The sequence below is a fragment of the Garra rufa genome, chromosome 9, assembly GCF_049309525.1.
Source record: "Garra rufa chromosome 9, GarRuf1.0, whole genome shotgun sequence".
In the NCBI taxonomy this organism is placed as follows: domain Eukaryota; kingdom Metazoa; phylum Chordata; class Actinopteri; order Cypriniformes; family Cyprinidae; genus Garra; species Garra rufa.
This window is the reverse complement of record NC_133369.1, coordinates 28,235,114-28,256,871: the sequence shown is the minus strand read 5'-3', so window position 1 is coordinate 28,256,871 and position 21,758 is coordinate 28,235,114. Positions and strand designations below refer to the sequence as shown.

The following is a 21,758-nucleotide window of genomic DNA, read 5'->3' as shown; positions in this document are numbered from 1 at the left end:
GTCATGTATCCCATTGACTGCCATTATATGACTGACAGACTGCAACGGTTTGAGTTAAAAGTCTTTGTTTGTGTTCTACTGAAGAAACAAAGTCACCTACATCTTGGATGCCCTGGGGGTAAGCAGATAAACATCAAATTTTCATTTTTAGATGAACTATCCCTTTAATTTGATGTATTTCCTTTTTTTATGATGGATGAAAGCACTTTATTGGACTTCAAAATCTCAACAGCAATTTACTGCCAGTATAAAGCTTGGAAGAGCCAGGACATTTTTATATAACTCTGATTGTATTTGTCTGAAAAAAGAAAGTCATATACACCTAGGATGGCTTGACGTGAGTAAATCATGCAGTAATTTTCAGTTTCGGATTAACTATGCCTTTAACATGATGTATTTCCAAGTGAAACAGGATGTTCACCCAGATATTTTATCCATAATAAAATGACTGGTTTGAAAAGTGACTGTTATATACTGGAATGGAGCCCAACTGAATTGCAATTGCAATTATGCCTGTATAATTATTAACATTAACCATAAGTAACATCAGCAAAAATAGAAAGTAATTTCAGAGGAAGAAAAAGCTATAATTAAAAAAAAATGTTTTCCTTCACCAACTAATTGTCAGATCTTATGCTGATGATACACTGGGCAACTTTTTGAGCAATGTTGCCGGGCAACTTTGGCAAATGGTGCCGTCAATCGTCAGCCAGGTGCGAAACAGGGCCCACAACTGATCTAAATTATCCAGATAGAAATGTGTTACCCATTCTCAATGGGAAAGTGCCCAAGCAACTTTGCGTAAAAAAAGTTGCCCGATAAAATTGCTCAAAAAGTTGCCACGTGTATCATCAGCCTTAGTGTGTGTGTATATATTTGTAAGTAAGTTACCTGAGAGATGATGCTATAAAGTGAGGCCTGTATTAAAGTTTTCCCTTTCATGATGGTCTGCAGGAGATGGCAGGTGGGATCAGACAAAGACTCGAGTGTCACTAACCCCTCAGTCTCCTCCACAACAATCACCACATTCTGCACAGGGTTAAAGTTCAGACGTTATGCTCCTGTCAAGAGACGCAGTGAAGCAAACAGTGCGTAAACTGATGACTATGAAGCACAACCTGTGACAGGTGAACCACATGGCCCTCGTTGTCATAGATAGGAACAGTCAAATAATACTGCCGCCCGTCTCCAACACCCATCTGTCCTCTTCCTCCTCAATACTCAACGCTGAAACACACAGATATAGTGGAGGCCAAAAATGATTCGAATACCAGTATTTTCATCAGCTAAAAATGGTTTTAAGTCAGTTATTTCTATCTTTTGCTGTAGTGTTTCAGTAGCAAATATCTGTTTACATATCCAAACTTTCATTTAGCCATTAATTGTAATAATTCAGTATGATACAAAGGATGGTCACACCAAATGTAGATTTAATTTAGTTAATAGAAGTTAACTAAAAAAAGAAATTCTATTTAAGACATTATTTTGACAGCATCCTCATTTTACAGCATTTTTACACAAGTGCCTAAAACTTTCAACAGTACTGTAGCTTTGCAGGTAGGTTTCTTGAAGCATCTTGGAGACGTTTCCACAGTTCTTCTGGATTTAGTCTGTCACAGTTCGTTCTGTTTATTCATGTCATTCCAGATAGACTGGATGATGATGAGATCTGTGTGGAGCACTGGCTGTTTTCAGACTCTCAATGGATTATTACAATTAATGGCAAAATCAATGTTTGGAAATATAAACCAATATTTCCTACTGACACACTACAGCAAAAGACAGAAATAACTGGCCACCACTGTATATGTAACTAAAACATAACACAGGCGTGTGGTTTAAGATATTTTCTGTGTGTTATGTGTGCAACTCACCCATATAGCTGGGCTTCACCACATATACAGAAGTGCAAGGGAGTTGGGACGTTATTTCAGAGGGCAGATCTGAATCACAATTGAGCTTGGAATCATAACAATATACTCATATGCCCCACAACATAATGTTTCAATGAAAAACACAGTTGTGTTGGATACTGTTGTGTGTAACCATCAGTGTCGCATGACCTGGCTTAAGGGCGGTGACGGTAGCTGTTTCCTGCTCAAGAGATGATGCCCTTGTATCCGTCCACAACCAGACCATATCCCTCCTCAGACAGAGTGACCTCTACAAACAAACAAGAGTGAGCAATTAGATGCAGATGTTAAAATGCAACATACCTCTCCTGACATATGCAATGATGTGTTTATGAAATGATATATAATCGGACTAGAGGTGTGAAAGCATGCGGTTAGGGTGTTAAAGTGTTAACATGCAGTTTAAAAGCTATTACAGTAGCATATTGGTAATCTAGGGTATGTGTTTATATAAAGAACATGTTGAAGAGACTGTCACACAAGATTCTTGCATTCAGCTGGCTTTAAAGGAAAGCTCAATGCAGCCCAGAGCTTAACCTTTCAATGATCTTTTCAACAATCCCACAGCGCTTGAATAATAAACACCATGCATACATTTTTAACGTTTCTTCTGTCAGTGACAGGGTGTTTGTTGAATCCTGGACTTTAAAATCAAGTTTGACAAAGCATTATAAATAGAAGTACTTAATGCACTAACATGTTTTTTTGAGCAGCAAATAAGAATATTAGAATGATTTCTGAAGAATCATGTGACTAGAGTAATGATGCTAAAAATTCAGCTTTGAAATCACAGGAATAAATTGCATTTTAAAATATATTCAAATAGAAAGCAGCTATTTTAAATAGTCAAAATATTTCACAATATTACTGCTTTTGCTGTATTTTGGATCAAATAAATGCAGGCTTGGTGAGCAGACAAGACTTCTTTAAAAAACATTAAAAAAACTTTTGACTGGTAGTGTACATGGATTTTATTTGTACCAGTCTCTCCTTCTTGCTCTGTTTTCCACAGAGTGTATCTGATGATGGATCCCTGTAGCAGGTATATATCTCTTGCTGGACTCAGGTGTAGTCTGTCTATTACAAACAAAGTCACACTGGCTGCTTCTACATGCTGAACACACACACACACACACACACACACACACACACACACACACACACAACAACAACAACAACAAATTAGAATATATTATTACTACCACCATAATATTTTATTGATCAGCACATAAATTATATATATACAAATTTCTACATCTGTATGTGGTGTGTTTGGAGTCAGTAAGATTTTTTTTTCTTATATTCAACAAGGTGTACATATTTAATGAAAAATACAATAAACATAGTAATATAGTGAAATATAGTGAAATATTACAATGTAAACAACAGTTTTTTCAGATCAATAATTATGTAATTAAGTAATAATTACATTTTACATCTTGCAACATAATTTAAAAGCACACACTATATATACAGTCAAGCTCGAAATTATTCACACCCCTGGCAAATTCTGACTTAAATGTACTTTTATTCATCCAGTAAGTTTTTTTTTTATTAGAAATGACACAGATGTCTCCCAGAAGATAATTAGACGATGTACATGAGGCATCATTGTGGAAAAAAATATTACTCATCTTTTATTTACATTTGAACAAAAAGTGGCATGTCCAAAATTATTCATACCCTTCTCAATAATCAATAGAAAATCCTTTATTGGCTATTACAGCAATCAAATGCTTCCTATAATTGCTGACCAGCTTTTTGCATGTCTCCACTGGTATTTTTGCCCATTCATCTTTAGTGATGAGTACCAACTATTTCAGGTTGGAGGGTCTCCTTGCCATCACCCTGATCTTTAGCTCCCTCCACAGATTCTCAATTGGATTTACGTCAGGACTCTGGCTGGGCCACTGCAAAACGTTAATGTTTTTGTCTGCTAACCATTTCTTCACCACTTTTGCTGTGTGTTTTGAGTCATTGTCATGCTGAAATGTCCACTGGTGCCCAAGGTCAAGTTTCTCTGCAGACTGCCTGATGTTGTTGTTGAGAATTTTGATGTATTGCTCCTTTTTCATGCTGCCGTTTACTGTGATTAGGTTACCTGGTCCACCGGCTGAAAAACACCCCCAAAACATTAGGTTCCCACCACCATGTTTGACAGTGGGGATGGTGTTCTTAGGGTTGAAGGCTCCTTTTTTACGCCAAATGAAAGCTACATCACTGTGGCCAAACAATTCAATTTTTGTTTCATCTGACCATAAAACAGAAGACCAGAAGTCTTCTTCTTTGTCCAGATGAGCATTTGCAAAGGCCAAGCGGTGTCCGATGGACTGTCTGCCTTGAGATGTTGCCACCAGCAGAGCCCAGATTCATCAGGATGGCCTTGGTGGCGATCCAGCACAGGTGTCACTTTTGGCTTCCGACCACGTCCTCTGAGATTTTTCACAGTGCGGAACGTCTTGTATTTTTTAATAATACCATGCACTGTAGCCACTGGAACTTCAAAACATTTAGATATGGTCTTATAGCCCTTTCCTGACTTGTGAGCAGCCACAATGCGCAGCTGCATGTCCTCAGTGAGCTCCTTTGTCTTAGCCATGACTGTCCACAAACCAACAGCAGAGAGCTTCTGTTTTTCACCTGTTGAGTTGATTAAAACAGCTGTTCCCAATGAATCAGGGTAATTTGGATGCTTTAGAACAGCTTGGACTATTTGGAATGGTACAGAACTTTGGATTTTCCCATAGACTGTGACAATTTGCAAAGGGTATGAATAATTTTGGACGTGCCACTTTTTGTTCAAATGTAAATAAAAGCTGAGAAATATTTTTTTTCCACAATGATGCCTCTTGTACATCGTCAATTATCTTTTGGGAGAAGCCTGTGTCATTTTCGGTCAAAAAAAAACTTGCTGGTTGAATAAAAGTAAAAGTCAGAATTTGCCAGGGGTATGAATAATTTCAGGCTTGACTGTATATATATATATATATATATATATATATATATATACACACACACACACATATACATACATATATATACACACATATATATACACACACACACACACACACACACACACATATATATATATATAAACACATACACACACATATATATATGTGTCACAAGGAGGGTCAGAGACGTGCGGATCCATTTGCAGCATTTATTTGATACAAAACAAACACAAAGGGGCAGGCAGAAATCGTGGTCAAAACAGGCAGAAAGGTCGGGGCTGGCAGCGAGAATCAAAACACGGGGGGAAGGAGTCCAGGAATCAAAAACACAGGAAATCAAACACGGGAATAAACGCTCGGAAATAATGACCAGAAGGAACAATAAGACTTCGCAAGGTGGCTGTGTGTGTCAGTGGCTTAAATGCATGAGAGTCAATGTGAAACAGATGTGTGCAGCAATCAGTGCAGTGGGAAACAAGGAGCAGCTGTGTGCAGTGATTGGTGCAGTGGCTTATGGGGATTGCAGTCCAGAATGTGTGTGCAAGAGTTCATGATGACAAGACGACCAATACGGGACAGAGCCCCTCCCCAAGGAGCGGCTTCCAGACGCTCTAACCACCTAATGAAACCCGGAGGGTGGTGGAGCGGAGGTGGAACAGGGGGAGGGATGGAGGGCCAGGTCCATGTGGGGGTACTGGAACTATGAACTGCGGCGGAGCCGACGGAGGGAGAAGCCATGGTGGAGGAAGGGTTGGCTCCTGCATGGGGCCGACCGACGGAGGTGGAGCCGGTGGAGCCCGAGGGAGAACCGGAGAGTCGACGATCCTAGGTGACACCGAGGATCCGGAGGGCCAAGGCGGAACCCAAGGCTCTGGCGACCCCGGCGGAGATGGAGGTCCGGAGGTACGCAGTGGAGCCGGAGTGACAGAGGATCGAGGCTGTGCCCACGGGAGGGAGGAGGTCCACAGAGCCGGCAGGACGGAGTGACGAGGCACAGCCGGAGGAGTAGAGTCCAGAGGCGAAGGTGGGGCGACGACTGACCGGGGCGGAGCAGGAGAGACGATGGAGCCCGGAGGAGCTGGTGGGCCGACGGCCGACAACGGAGACGAGGGAGCACAGAGCCGGGGTGGAGCCGCAGGGTCGGAGGACCGAGGTGGAGTCAAGGACTCTGAGACTGGAGGTGATGGTGAGGGATCCTTCAGTCTGGACACCGATGGAGACTGGCAGTCCCACGGCAAGTCCTCTGCACCAAAGGTGGGATGTGGGTGAGCAGAGGGACTGTCAGGAGACAGAGGTGGCGGGACTGGAGCAGCAGGGAGGGAGGGTGGGTCCATGCATGAGCTCCGTGACCAGAACCGGGCAGACAGGAATCTCAGGACGACTGGATGGAACCAGCGGAGGCTCTGGAAGGCTGGGCGGAACCAGCGGAGGCTCTGGAAGGCTGGGCGGAACCAGCGGAGGCTCTGGAAGGCCGGGCGGGACCAGCGGAGACTCTGGAAGGCCGGGCGGAACCAGCGGAGGCTCTGGAAGGCCAAGCTGAGCCAGCGGAGGCTCTGGAAGGCCGGGCTGAACCAGCGGAGGCTCTGGAAGACTGGGCTGGACCAGCGGAGATTCTGGAAGGCTGGGCTGAACCAGCAGAGACTCTGGAAGGCCGGGCGGAACCAGCGGAGACTCTGGAAGGCCGGGCGGAACCAGCGGAGACTCTGGAAGGCCGGGCGGAACCAGCGGAGACTCTGGAAGGCCGGGCGGAACCAGCGGAGACTCTGGAAGGCCGGGCGGAACCAGCGGAGACTCTGGAAGGCCGAGCGGAACCAGCGGAGACTCTGGAAGGCCGGGCGGAACCAGCGGAGACTCTGGAAGGCCGGGCGGAACCAGCGGAGGCTCTGGAAGGCCGGGCGGGACCAGCGGAGGCTCTGGAGGGCCGGGCGGGACCAGCGGAGGCTCTGGAAGGCTGGGCGGAACCAGCGGAGGCTCTGGAAGGCTGGACGGAACCAGCGGAGGCTCTGGAAGGCTGGGCAGAACCAGCGGAGGCTCTGGAAGGCCGGGCGGGACCAGCGGAGACTCTGGGAGGGCAGCCATCTTGTGCAATGGCCCTGGAAGGGTGACCATCTTGAGAGCAGACTCTGGAAGGGCAGCCATTTTGCGAACAGACTCTAGAAGGGAGGTCATCTTGTGAAAAGACTCTAGAAGGGAGGCCATCTTGTGAACAGGCTCAGGAGGGGCGGCCATCTTGTGAACAGGCTCAGGAAGGGCGGCCATCCTATGCTGTGGCTCTGAGCTGGAACTTACTGTGGGAAGATGGTCCTCCTCCACAATTCCCACAGTAAAAGGAGAGCCACACAACAAAAGAGCAAGATCCATATAATATTGCAAGGTCCAGTTAGGTTCAATCATGGGCATGAGTGAAGCCAATGGCTCTAAGAGTCCTCCACGGAAGAAAATCATCAGGCAACCATCATCCATAGTAGACTGATTAGCCAATTCGATGAAGTCCATCGCATACTCCTCAATAGTCCGCTCACCCTGCTTGAGACGCATGATCTGTACAGTGGGGTTCGTGCTGGAACTGGATGACACCATACTAGCTGCTGGATCCTTGTAGCGGCGAAGTCTTCTGTCACAAGGAGAGTCAGAGACGTGCGGATCCAATTGCAGCATTTATTGAGAATAGTCAACAGGCAGGAATAATCAACAGGAAAACAGGAACAACGTAGGAAATCCAGGAAACAGTTCGATACACAGGCAATGGTCGCAATGGCAGGTAGCAGGAATCGTCAACGGGGTACACAGTCCAGAGTCATACACAGAGAAACCAACACAAGGGAAAACGCTCGGAATTACGACCATAGGGAACGGTAAGACTTCGCAAGGTGGCTGTGTGTGTGAGTGGCTTAAATGCAGACAGTGTGATGAGGTGCAGCTGTGAGCAGTAATCAGTAAAGTGAGAGCAGGTGAATGCAGTGATTAGAGCAGTGGCTTGTGGGGAATGAAGTCCATGAAGTGTGGTGCAAGAGTACATGAAGACAGGATAGACCAGATACATGACAATATATATATATATATACACACACACACACACACACATACATATATATATATATATATAGTACTTTTTTGTTTGGTTTTTTTTACACACTGTTCTTGAAATTTCTGGAATCACAAAATAAATTGTGGTTAATAAATAAATCTGCACTTCCAGTTTCTATTAATGCAAAATTTTAAAACAAGCAGCTTTGTACATTTACATTTTCATTTATTCATTTAGCAGACGCTTTTATCCAAAGCGACTTACAATTGGGGATGCAACAAGTGATTCGTCCTAAGGAGGCAGGTCAACCTAGGAAGTGCTCAAAAATACCATATATCGGCATTGTTAGATAAGTACTGGATAGAAAGGGAAGATCAAGAAAAGAGAGAAGTTTTTTTTTTTTTTTTTTTTTTTATTATTGAGTCAAATAGTGTCGAAAGAGATGGGTTTTCAGAAGTCGCTTGAAGGCAGTTAGGGAATGTGCATTCCGGATATGGGAGGGAAGGTCATTCCACCAGGCAGGACTATTGAACGAGAATGTTCTGGACAGTGATTTCATGCCTCTCTGTGGTGGTACAACGAGGCGTCTTTCATTAGAGGATCTCAGAGATCTAGAGGGAGTGTAAATTCGTAATAGTGAACGTAGGTAAGCAGGTGATGAGCCGGTGGCTGTCCTATATGCCAGCATCAGTGTCTTGAACTTAATGCGAGCCGCCACTGGTAGCCAGTGAAGGGATATGAAGAGAGGTGTGACATGGGCCTTTTTTGGTTCATTGAAGACCAGGCGTGCTGCTGCATTCTGAATCATTTGTAGAGGCCTGATTGTACATGCTGGAAGACCAGCTAGTAGAGCATTGCAGTAGTCCAGCCTGGAAATGACCAGGGCCTGGACGAGGAGTTGTGCAGCGTGCTCTGTTAGGAAGGGCCTGATCTTTCTGATGTTGTGCAGTGCAAACCTGCAAGATCGAGCAGTTTTAGCTATGTGGTCTTTAAAAGTCAATTGGTCATCAAACATTGCACCAAGATTTCTGGCTGAAATTGAAGGGGTAACTGTTGATGAACCTAACTGGATTGAGAAGTCATGTTGTAGAGTCGGCGTGGCAGGGAAAACAAGGAGCTCAGTCTTTGCTAGATTGAGTTGGAAATGGTGTTCCTTCATCTATGCAGAGATATCCGCCAGGCAGCCTGAGATTCGTGCAGCTACCGATGGATCATCTGGTTTGAATGAGAGATAGAGCTGTGTGTCATCAGCATAGCAATGGTAGGAGAAGCCATGTGCTTGTATGATGGGGCCTAGAGATGTAGTGTATATGGAGAAGAGGAGGGGTCCAAGAACTGATCCCTGAGGAACCCCAGTAACCAGTTGTTGAGTTTTGGATACCTCACCACCCCAGGCCACCCTGAAAGACCTACCAGTGAGGTAGGATTTGAACCAGTGAAGTGAAGTTCCTGTGATGCCCAGCGATGAGAGGGTGGACAAAAGGATCTGATGATTCACTGTGTCGAAAGCAGCAGATAGGTCCAGCAAAATGAGAACCGATGATTTGGAATCAGCTTTTGCAATCCGTAAGGCTTCAGTGACAGACAGTAGAGCAGTCTCAGTTGAATGGCCACTCCTGAAGCCTGACTGGTTGGTATCCAATAGATTGTTCTGCGCAAGAAATGAAGATAGCTGGTTGAAAACAGCTCGTTCCAGCGTTTTTGCTATGAATGGAAGGAGAGAGACAGGTCTGTAGTTGTCTACAAGTGAAGTGTTTAGAGTAGGTTTTTTGAGCAGCGGGGTTACCCGGGCCTGCTTAAATGTAGTAGGGAAGGTGCCTGTGAGAAGAGATGAGTTGATGATGTGTGTGAGCGCCGGTAGGATTGTGGGAGCGATTGCTTGAAGAAAGTGCGAGGGGATAGGATCTAAAGGACATGTCGTCGGATGGCTGGAGAGGAGAAGTTTGCTAACTTCAGCCTCAGAGTGGGGACTGAAGGAGAAGAGGGGAGTTCCAGATACGGGTGAGATCAATTTTAGTTCCTGTATGTGTGGAGCTGAGAACTGATTGCTGATAGATGCAGTTTTGTCTGTGAAGAATGTGGCGAAGTCCTCAGCTGTTATAGTAGTGGTTTGTCATAATTACAGCAAAAATACATATAGAATACATATAGTTGGGGACTTTTGAATATTGTTTTGGATTATGGGGGTTCTGCTGCTTAATATTTTTTGTGCTTTTAATATTTTTCACAAAACCAGTCATGCTACCACAAAAAAAGTAGCATGGTTATATTTGCAGAAATAGCCAAAAATACATTGTATAGGTCAAAATTATCGACTTTTCTTTTATACCAAAAATCATTAGGATATTAAGTAAAGATCATGTTCCATGAAGATATTTTGTAATTTCCTACTGTAAATATATCAAAACTTAATTCCTGATTAGTAATATGCATTGCAAAGAACTTAATTTGAACAACTTTAAAGGCGATTTTCTCAATATTTAAATTTTTTTGCACCTCAGATTCCGGATTTTCAAATAGTTGTATCTCGACCAAATACTGTCCTATCCTAACATCAATGGAGAGCTTATTTATTCAGCTTTCAGATGATATATGAATCTAAATGTAAAAAAAAATTTATCCTTATGACTGGTTTTGTTGCCCAGGGTCACATATATTACTTGTTACTCCTTTCAAAAGTAATTACTTATTACTCCCGGGCCAACAGTAATTATAATACAATAATGATAAAATTATTAATAGCTGTATTTCCAGCCACTACATGATGTGGGCTTCTCTATCTTCAGATGAAGCTAGTTTGCTGCATTAATGATGTCAAGTGTTTACATGCACGACAACAATTATGAAAATTGATAGGGGTGATTCAATTTTTGAATTTCAAACCATTAGCAATTGTGACGAAAAAAGTAACTAGTAAGCATTTGTTTGGATGGTAACCGTAATATTATTACTTAAATTTTAAGTAAATCTACTAGTTACCAGGGAAAGTAATATTATTTCTGTAACTAGTAACTAGTTACTACTGCCCAACACTGATCATTACCTAACATAATAATGTTGATATCTGATTTCACTTTGTAGAGATCACATTGAAACTATACACTTTATTTATAGTTTGCTTAAGTAAATTTTTTAGACAATATAGTTTAGTTTTGCAATACTGCCCATTAAATGGTTACCAGCCATAACTTCTAAAACAATATATATTGCCTTAAAGGAACACTCCACTTTTTTTGGAAATAGGCTCATTCTCCAACTCCCCCCGAGTTAATAAGTTGAGTTTTACCATTTTGAAATCCATTCAGCTGTTCTCCTGTTCTGGCGAAATCACTTTTAGCATAGCTTAGCATAGATCATTGAATCCTATTAGACCAGTAGCATCACGTTCAAAAATGACCAACGAGTTTCGATATTTGTCCTATTTAAAACTTGACTCTTCTGTAGTTATATTGTGTACTAAGACCGGCGGAAATGTAAAGCTGCGGTTTTCTAGGCCAATAAGATTAGGAACTACACTCCCATTCCAGCGTAATAGTGAAGGAAGTTTGCTGCCGTAACATGGCAGAAGCAGGCGCAGTAATATCACACAGCACATGTGGAAATGCTTACTTCCGTCAACATATCCAACGTGACTTTGGTATTGCCATTCTGGTATTGCCATCGATAGCAAGGGTCGATCTACCTGATGAAGAAGTGGCATGTGTCGCAACATCCGAGGACTTGCAATGCTGCATCTTGCAGTAGTAGATTTTTTTTTCCGATTTGACAAAATAAACTGTAAAAACGTCACACGCCGAGTGGACCTAATGGCCAGCTGTCGCAAGAGTAAGTTATTCCTGCAGCCACTACAATATATAATATAAAGATTTTGAATGCATACTGTCAGTTTGCATTTTCAGGCTTATATTCATGATGTACACTTTTACTCAAAACTCACTTTAAAACACCACCGACTGTTCGCAATAACTTTCTTTTGCAGTCACACGTGGAATTTGGTCATAGCAAATACTGTAAGCCAACTGTTCACCCAAACCTAGTCGTCAGGGGTTGCATTTCACAGGTAACGTTAGCCAACAACAATAGCAATTAGTCATGTTACACTTACAGCCATGGGCGATGCTCCTCGTTGTCCTGTCTGTACTCTGAAGATTGTTGGGATGGCCGTGTCCTTTAGACGCCGTTCTGTAGTACCGGTAAAACTATCCAAATAGTCATCTGGTTCAAAATGCTCGGAGCAAACACGCCATTTCTTGATCGTTTCTAACAGTGTTTTGAGATCTATGTTCAGAGCAGCCAGCCATTGATTCATTAGTCGGAATTGCTTTTTTTTCGTGGGAATTCAATGAAACATGGTAGTAGAGTACGTCTTCGACTTACTATCAAAGCCCCTTACAATGCACATAACCATAGCTAATCACACACAGGTAAATCCAGCCACTAACAATTTACCAGCTGCAACTCTGACAGCTGCAAAAACAGGAGTTACACAAACTTAGTGCCGGTGATATTGGAAGTTACCTAGCTGGGAACTAATTTCAGGCGCTGTGTGATATTACTGCGCCTGCTTCGGCCATATTACGGCAGCAAACTTCCTTGATTATTACGCCGGAATGGGAGTGTAGTTCCTAATCCTATCGGCCTAGAAAACCGCAGCTTTACATTTCCGCTGGTCTTAGTACACGATATAACTACAGAAGAGTCAAGTTTTAAATAGGACAAATATCGAAACTCGTTGGTCATTTTTGAACGCGATGCTACTGGTCTAATAGGATTCAATGATTTATGCTAAGCTATGCTAAAAGTGATATCGTCAGAACAGGTGAATGACCGAATGGATTTCAAAACGGTAAAACTCAATTTATTAACTCGGGGGGAGTTGGAGAATGAGCTTATTTCCAAAAAAAGTGGAGTGTTCCTTTAATTGTCATCTGCCAGAATTGGAATATTAAATGTCTGCTTGCTGTTGTATACACTTTCATACCTTATGTTCAGGGTGTAGAAAAGATACTTTCACAAGTGCTGAGCCACTGTGAGTCCCATACAGAAGGACACTCTCCCCCCGCTGACCAGCACTCTCTAGAGACAGGATATGAGGTGGGGGAGTATATACCCTGCATCATGGTGACGCACAAACCTACGATAATGCCCGAAAACAAGACATGCTTTATGTTAATGCCTTTCTTGTCTCCCTCCCTCTCTCTTCACTTAAAGACCCTTGTTCACCTCACTGCCTGTACTGCATCAGACTCCTTTGCCAGCCGCCAATTAAATTTCAAGCTAGCCAGAGAGCTAAAAGTATTTCCTGTGGATCAGGCCAAGAACAGAGCACAGTCATAACCATCCCATTCTTAGAAAAATCCATTTAGCAAAACAAACAATCCAGTGTCCCAAAGAAATTTGGGTAATGTACCTTCTGAGTCAAATGCCTGGATTGATAACTGCAGGGGAGGGTATAAAGCTGTCGAATGGTTGTGACAATCTGAATCCTTTCAATGCGATAAATGATGACATCGCAGCGCAGAATGTGACCTGTTACTAAAACAAAAATGGGTGAAGTCACACTTTTGCACCTTCATGTTTTGTTTAGAAGCCCAAACATAAAAACGGTAACATTCAGTTTTCAACAGAACATGAGGGTTAAAGGGTTAGTACACTCAAAGAAAAAAAATCATAATTTATTAGCCCTCATGTTGTATCAAACTAGGGGTCGACCGATACCAATACCGAATATTACAGATATAGTAGACCAATAACCGATATTTTGAACCGATATACACTACCAGTCAAAAGTTTTTGAACAGTTTTTGTTTAAAAAAAAAAAAAAAAAAGGGTCTCTTCTGCTTCTGCTTTGTATCCAAAATACAAATAAAGCAGTAATATTGTGAAATATTTGTGCTATTAAAAAAACTGCTTTCTATTTGAATATATTTCAAAATGTAATTTATTCCTGTGAATTAAAACTACGTTCTCTTTCATAGGTTCACTCAACGCTGCGTAAGAGCTTGCGCATTGGGAACACCCCCAGGTGTGACGATTGTCTGAAGCCCTATAGAATCACGCCAATTCATTGGCTGATGGCGCGAAGCTCCGTCTCACGTCCTACGTGACCAACCCAGATAACGCGTGCGCCATCATATCCCTCAGATTTTCCTCTCTTCAGAAGCGTTCGCTTCTCTCGGTTTTTCTGAAAGCCCAAATCCGACGACTTTGTGGAATTTTAGCATTTCCACTTCAGCGACCGCATTAGTGGAATAATATTCTCCTAGCGGTGAGTGGAATGGATTTTCGTCGTTGCCAACCGCCGTGCTCTCGCCTCATTTCGAGCGATGATCAACATGGTTAAGTGCGTCAAATGCACGACGCTATTTTTGGCAATTCTGTTTGTAAATGCTGCGAGAACTTCCTCCCGCCGTGCAGCTCCGGAGGCCTCCTCCCATCCGTGGAGCCGCGGCCTGGATTTCGGATATTGAGCTCGAGGCTATGGAGAGTGAGCAGTTTTCACTTTCTCTTCCTCCATCGCCCGAGCGCCGTCACACGGTTTCTCCTGTGGTATTTTCTCGCGGCTGTCTTGCGCCCAGCCCGGAGGCACGAGATTTCGTTTCTCTTTGGTTCTCCCTTTCTCATCCTGCCCCCCTGGGGATCGATGCGCTGGCGCATCCCTGGCCGGACAGGAGGCTTTATGCCTTCCCTCCTGTCAAGCTCATTCCAGCGGTCTAAGGCAGGGTGAGGGCGTGCGGCGCACGCCTCCTCCTCTTGGCAGATTCCAATCAGGAAAGACCTGTTGAGTCAACTCCATTGCAAAATTTGGCACCCTCGACCAGAGATCTGGAAGTTGTGGGTGTGGCCGATCAGGGGCTGCCAGTAGACATAGGTCTCTCGGACTATCAGTAGCGCCAGGGCCCTTTCTACTAGGAGGCTTTATTCTTCCAAATGGAAAGTTTTTGAGTCGTGGTGTTTGGCTCATGCTGTAGACCCAGTTAACTGCCCAGTCGGTTCAGTGCTGGAGTTTCTGCAAAAAAAGTTTTCGGCTGGAGCGGCCGCTACCACCCTGAGAGTTTATGTTGCGGCTATTGCTGCTCGGAGGGATTCTGACGATGTCCCGTTGGGTAGACACCGTTTGGTCTCCTCCTTTATGCGTGGAGTTAAGCGCTTGAGGCCAGTTCGTCCTCCTAGTTTTCCTTCTTGGAACCTTTCTGTTGTCCTGAAGGGGCTAGTTGAGCCCCCTTTTGAACCTTTAGAGTCGGCTCCCGAGAGAATTCTGACATTAAAGGTCACTTTGCTATTGGCGTTGTCCTCTTTAAAGCGTGTCGGGGATTTGCAGGCCCTCTGCCTTGACGGATCCTGTATCGAGTTCGCGCCCGGCCTGGTCAAGGCATTTTTGAGGCCTAGGCCTGGGTATGTCTCCAAAGTTCTCTCTACGTCTTTCTGTTCGCAAGTGGTAGTGCTACAGGCTTTTTCTCCCTCTTCTTTAAGTGAGGACAGCAGTCTTCGTCTGCTCTGTCCTGTCAGGGCTTTGAAGGCGTATGTGGACCGCTCTAGTCAGTGGTGTAAGTCTCAGCAGCTGCTGGTGTGTTTTGGTGCAGGCCGCAGAGGGCTAGCCGCCTCAAAACACACAATATCCCATTGGGCTAGGGATGCTATTTCTATGGCTTATGAGGTGCGCGGGTTGCCTTCACCCTTGGACATTAGAGCTCATTCTACAAGGGGAGTGGCTTCCTCCCTGGCTTTGTTTAGAGGAGTTCCTCTGGAGGATATCTGTATGGCGGCAGGTTGGTCCTCTCCCCATACTTTCGTTAGGTTTTATAACCTGGATGCGAACACAGCTCCTGGCTCCCGGGTTCTTTCCGCTTGAGCCGGCTGTGTTAAGGTTCTGGTCTTATCGGGCGCGCGCTATCTGGGTTGGTCACGTAGGACGTGAGGTGGAGCTTTGCGCCATCAGCCAATGAATTGGCGTGATTCTATAGGTCTTCAGACAATCGTCACACCTGGGGGTGTTCCCAATTCGTAAGCTCTTACGCAGTGTCTCGTTCCCTACTCAGAGAACATGGGTTACGTAAGTAACCCGAGACGTTTTCAGCATCATTACTCCAGTCTTCAGTGTCACATGATCCTTCAGAAATCATTCTAATAGGTTGATTTGCTGTTCAAGAAACTTTTGATTATTATTATTATTATTATTAATATTTAAAACAGTTGAGTAATTTTTTGAGGATTCTTTGATGAATAGAAAGATCCAAAGATCAGCATTTATCTGTAATAAAAAGCTTTTGTAACATTATACACTATACCACTGAAAAGCTTGGAGTCAGTTCTTTGGGAAAAAAATGATAGAAATTGTTACTTTTATTTAGTAAGGATTATTTAATTAATCAAAAGTGATGATAAAGACATTTAGAATATTACAAAAGATTTCGATTTTTTCATCTGAACTTACTATTTATTAAAGAAACCTGAAAAAATTCTACTTAATAATAATAATAATAATAATAATAATAAATGTTTTTTGAGCAGCAAATCAGAATATTAGAATGATTTCTGAAGGATCACGTGACTGGAGTAATGATGCTAAAAATTCAGCTTTGAAATCAAAGGAATAAATTACATTTCAAAATATATTCAAATAGAAATCAGTCATTTTAAATAGTAAAAATATTTCATATTTTTACTGTTTTGCTGTACTTTAGATTAAAAAAATGCAGGCTTGGTGAACCGAAGAGACTTCTTTTGAAAAACATTAAAAATCTTACTGTTCAAAAACTGGTAGTGTATATGGTGTAAAAATGAAAATGTCAAAATTAAGAATAACAAGGACTCTGACAAAAACTTTTTAAAAATGCTTTTAAATTATTTTATCGGCAAATCAGTTTTAAAAATAACCAATATCGGAAAAAAAAAACCATATAAATGCTTAATATTGGCACCGATAATCGGTCAAGCCCTATCCCAAACCTGTATTTATTTATTTATTCTTTGAAACACAAAAGAAAATATTTTAAAGAATGTTAGTATGTCAGTTCCCTTAGACTTCCATTGTATTTTTTGGTTACCAGCATTCTTCATAATATCTTCTTTGATGTTCCACAGAAAAAAGAAAGTCATACAGGTTTGAAACGACATGAGGATCAGTAAATAATGAAAGAATTTTATTTATTTTTTTGGGAGGACTTTCCCTTTAAAAGAGAAACAAGAACTGTAATGAGATTTAAATGGTGTGCCCTGCATTTTCATTCAAGCAGTCAGTGAAGCAAAGAGTGGGCTCTCTGGCTGCATTCAAAATTTATTTGTTAATTAAAGTGACGGTTAATTTCATATGAAAAATAGTATCATGATTCATACATTTAAATTGAATTGCCTGTGAAAAAATAACCTATACTCATGTAATGGTGCCGTATGTCCTTCTGTAGAAAGAACAAGCATGTCTATTTATGTCTATAATTACCAACCCCTCCTCTTGCTCACCAGGGTCTTGTGCCTGGACCACAGTATGAAGAGGGACAGCCTGGGGGGAGGACAGAGCTGACACCAAGCACTGCTGACTGCAGGAGGAGAGGGGCAGCGGAGCCGTAGGGCTGAGTGCAGAGAGCGGATACACCCTGACAGTCTCAGGCTTAGAGGACACCCTAAAGTCAGAAAGACAGCAATAGAATGAGACACATGATAGCAAGGCAAGCACCGCATTCTATATTATTAGTTTTGTACTTTCTGCAAATAATTCAAGCATGTGTTTGTTTTTATAGACTTTTGTAAATGAAATGTAAAGAATAATAAATTCAGTTAAATAAGAATGTCTGCGGCTGACTGATTTTGATACAATGAGGCTACAAAACTGAGGTTTATGTATCAACAAATCAGTTTGTCTGAAAAAATTACTTGAAATTAAAAAAAAAAAAACACTAGTCTTAGTTATGTTAACTCATAGTAATGAAATATGGGAACGGGGCCTTGAGTATGAAAAATTACTTTTGATAACTGCACAAAATAATTATATTTCTAATTGGTTGTTCTTTTGATCTTTCTATTTACCAAAGAATCCTGAAATAAACCGTTTTCTACCAAAATATGACTTGATCATTATAAAATATGTTTCTTAAACAACTAAATCAGCATATTACAGTGATTTCTGAAGGATCATGTGACACTGAACACAGAAGGCTGATGAAAATGCAGCTTGACATTATAATTCATAACATATTCAAATAAAAATGTGTCATTTTAAATTGTAATTTACAGTTTTACTGTATTTTTGGTCAGTTTTGGTGAGCATTTGACAACACTTTACAATACTTTCCTATTTTTTATTACTTAACATTAGTAGAATTACATTACTTAACACGAACTAAGAATGAACAATAATTTTACAGCATTTAATAATCTTATCTAGTCTTAATTTCAACATTTACTAATGCATTATTAAAAGCAAAAGTTGTTTGTTAACATTACTTAATACACTGAGAACTAACATGAAGAACTGTATTTTTATTAACTAACATTAACAAAGATGATAAAATAATGTAATAAATGTACTGTTTGTTCGTTGTTTGTTCGATGACACCTCATTGTAAAATGTTACCATAATAATAAAATAATAAAACTGTGATGTTTTTAGTCTCATGTCTTAAGAATCAGTGAGGCAAATGCAATTTAAGTTATTCTGATATCTGCATGATACACACTGTAATATCTATTAATTGAAACCTGCAGGCTAGTTACTGTCTCTATATGCAAACCAAAGTGTTTCCACCCTGGAGATGATATCATTACAAGATTGTTTGAATTTTGTTCGGCTAGAAGGAACGAACTGGTTGAATTAATAACCTTTCAGACATGACAGCACGTAATGAGACAGAATGGCGTGTTAAGCTGAGTATGCTCCATGGCCCCTGTCACTCACCATTTGTAGCATCCTCTCTGTGCTGTCAGTGTGATGTTCACAGGCACATAAGTGCTGAGAGGTAACAGCAGCTTGGGAACGTTCAGTTTAGTCGACTTACTGAGTGTAATCAATGAGCTCATTAGCAAAATCCCCCAAACTGCTCTCTCTATCATACGCATGTTCAAACTACAGCTCTACATTCGACTACAATACCCAACTGAATACTGCGGGTGGTGAAACAACAGCATTTTCTAAACAATGGCACCAAACTAGTTCATCTAAATTAAGAGCTAAATTTAGAATTATGCTAGGCGCTGGTAAACAACAGTCCTTACAATGGCAGCTGCCGCTGTTGATTTTTGAAACAATGTAGGCTAACTTACGATTTGATTGTCATTACCTGAATCGTGTTCTGTTTCTACAGGACGCTCAACGATTATTATTGTCTACAAGTTGGCGGTGTTTTCAAAAACAAACATACATTTCTAGTAATTAAATGCAACTTTGCGGATTAAAAAATTTACAAGAGGTCGATTTGTAAATGATCAAATTAATTAATTTTAAACGTCCTCTAGGATATTGAATGGAAAATAAAAAGGTTTTTGTGGCGCACCCTGTGGAGGTTGCAAACAAATGCCAACGTCTAAACACCTAAAAACAATGAACAAATTGATACGTTTGTAATATTTAAATATATAATAATGCCGCGCTCCAGGCAACCCGTTACCCGTGTTTTCCAACCTTCTACCAGTGAAAGTGCACTGGAACAGCAGTCAAACAAACCCGTGACTTCCGAACTTTATTACGAACTGACGTCACATAGCCCGCGAAACAACAACGGCAGCCTCTACGGATGCGGTGTTTTATGCAAGTGGTAAGGTTACACGGTGAGAAATAGACTTTAGGACAAAAATAACGTTGCAATCAAATTAATAATATAATAATAATAATAAGTAAGGGATAATGTACAGGCAGCCGGTAGTTATCGCAGAAATAAGCCCCGACAGTGTGATCAGGACCTGAAGCGAAGCGGAGGGTCTTGTATCACACTGAAGGGGCTTATTTCGCGATAACTACAGGCTGCCTGTACATTATCCCGCTTACTACACGGCTACTTGCCACATAAGGAAAAAAACTGGACATGAATATGAATTTGAAACCTTTTATTGGCATATTTGTTTTAAATTAACATTTTTATCCTTCCGCCAAACGATATAGTACCACGTGACTAACCTTCAAACTATGTAAGTTAGTAAGACAATTTAAATAGATTAATGTCGAAATTTTCGAGACACCCCTCGCTGCAGACTGTAGCGCGGTGACGTCAGGTACCTACGTCACGTATGTGTTTACGTATGGTATGTATATAACACGCATGCGCGCTATTCTTACTGGCGTTACTGCGCAATGTGCGCATGTGCATGTTCATTAACTTTTTTTAAACTGTTTTTGTTGTTGTTTTCTCTTGTCCTCATGTGTCATGTTTATAGTTTTAATTATTATATATAAAAATATATATGTATTGTGGCGGGAGGAGCAAACGATAGACACAGTGGGTGTGGCGTCAGGCCTCGGAGAGGCTTTTATTAAACAGAAAGTAAAAGAAAACAAGTTTCCAAGGGGGTAAATGTGTCCAAATAAACGGGGAATCTGGTGTCCTCGTCGTGAAGGCGCCTGCTCAGGTCTTCTGGGGGATGAAACGGCCCGGCATCCTGGCCCGTCAGCCGTCACGGGTGCGGTCCTCATCCGGATCCGCAGCGGCGGTGATGAGGCTTCATTCAGTTCACGTGCTCCTCATCACACACCGCCAGCCCGGGATGTTTTCGCGACTCTCCTCTCCCATACACACCCACTCCCGTTGGGAGCCTGGAGAAGGGCGGCGAATAAGGGACGGGGTGGTGATGATATTTAGGGGGGAGGCAGCCGACTCGTCAGAGTATATACAATTATATTTTGTTTTGTTGTTTGCAATAAAAGATCACTGTTATCAGTTTGGTTTTTTGAAGGCACCATGCATAAAATGGGATGTAGACACTGAAAATATACTGTATGTAGTCTATTTAACTTAATACTACTTTATTGGCTTAAATATTCCACAGGCAGAATTGCCAAAGCAACAGAAAAATGTCCATAATTATACTAAATAAACAAGAATCATGACAGAGGAAAGGTTAAAATAAGAAACATATAAGGTGCAGAGTAATGTTACAATATACACAGTGAAATAAAGTGCAACAATGTTAATACCTTGTATATAATACTACACAAATATTACAGAATAAACTCTGTAATTCCATATAATTTTACCTTAGACATGGTTAAAATCATGGATTTGTGCTGTACTACATATTACTGTTTTTTCCCCTTCTTCTTTTTTCTCCCCTTAGCTTTTTTTAATACTTTTACATTTTATAAGAGTATTATGTTAAGTATGCGCATGCGTTTTAATGACGCGTTACGTCACAAACGACGCGAAAACGCCTAACGTCACCACGCAATGCAAATTACACAGGCATACCATACGTCACTTTGCGCATGCGCGGTAAACACATACCTGACGTAGGTACCTGACGTCACCGCGCTACAGTCTGCAGCGAGGAGTACTTGAAATTTTCCATTGTTAATTGTGGTTGTCCAGTGTTTGTCACAAGATGGCGCCAAACGGTAATCTTTGTTGGCACGGAGGGATTTTAAACATACAAGTAGTACCGGCTATGCGTTATTACTTTGGAGCGGTGATTATTTGAAAAGAACGAACCTGCAAATGTCTCAACTGACCAATCAGAATCAAGCATTCCAAAGAGCCGTATAATAATAATAAATAACTTACTTAATTACTTACTTCCGCTTTGAGGAATACGGTGGATATCTTATTTTCTTATTTATTTATTTTTTACAAAACCCCAAACTTTGACTTCCTTCATGGGGTTAAGCCTGTATTCTGAATATAGAAATCTAAAAATCTAATTCAATATTACCTATAAACT

At 41.6% G+C, this 21,758-nt stretch overlaps 1 pseudogene; it reads right to left on the bottom strand.

The window, feature by feature from the left end:
• Nucleotides 1–18,950, bottom strand: part of LOC141343202 (nuclear pore membrane glycoprotein 210-like) — a 59,995-nt pseudogene extending 41,045 nt beyond the window's left edge.
• Nucleotides 18,951–21,758: the final 2,808 nt, after the last annotated feature.